Genomic DNA, 593 nt, shown 5'->3' on the forward strand with positions numbered 1-593 from the left:
AAAAAAAAAAAGGTTTTGCACATCTGTTGAGCAGCAGCTGGGCAGGAAAGTTGCTCTGGGCTGGGCCGGGGGGATGAGAGCTCGTCAGGCAGCCCCGGGCACATCCGCTCCAAGCTGCCTCCAGCCCAGCCTCCCCCTCCCTGCTCCCCAGGGCCAGCCGGGCAGGCCCCCTCCCACCCCAGCCCTCCCGGGCTTTCGGTATCGTTTCACCTCCCAACACACACACACAGATGTCGAAAGCTGGAAAATTTTTCATGCAACCAAAGTGCTGTTTCCTGAGCGGGGCTGCAAGTTCCTCCTGTCACGGGGGGAGGGCTGATGCTCAGCCTGGCTGTGCGGGGGCCCCCCCAGCACCAAACCAGAGGGGCTATGCTGGGAAAAGCCTGGTGAGGTCAGAACCAGCCCGGAGAGGGTGTGGAGGCAGCAATGCCACCACGAGAGCCCAACCAGAGCCCCCAGGAAGGCTGCTGCCCCCTCTGCTCCATCCCCTGGCACTGACAGACCCTGCAGGGAGGGATTTCAGTCTGGACAGCACTGGGTGCTTTACTCCAGCGGCTGCAGGGACATGGGGACAGTGGGGACATGGGGACAGT

The 593-nt window shown here is 62.7% G+C and overlaps 1 protein-coding gene across 1 annotated transcript in view; it reads right to left on the bottom strand.

Annotated features, from left to right (window-relative positions):
* The window catches only part of MED24 (mediator complex subunit 24), a gene marked incomplete at both ends in the record, with an annotated part of 12,836 nt that overhangs the window by 5,574 nt on the left and 6,669 nt on the right, over positions 1-593 (bottom strand). The gene's annotated exons all lie outside the window — the stretch shown is intronic.

The sequence above is a fragment of the Buceros rhinoceros genome, unplaced genomic scaffold, assembly GCF_000710305.1.
Source record: "Buceros rhinoceros silvestris isolate BGI_N320 unplaced genomic scaffold, ASM71030v1 scaffold20952, whole genome shotgun sequence".
NCBI lineage: Eukaryota > Metazoa > Chordata > Aves > Bucerotiformes > Bucerotidae > Buceros > Buceros rhinoceros.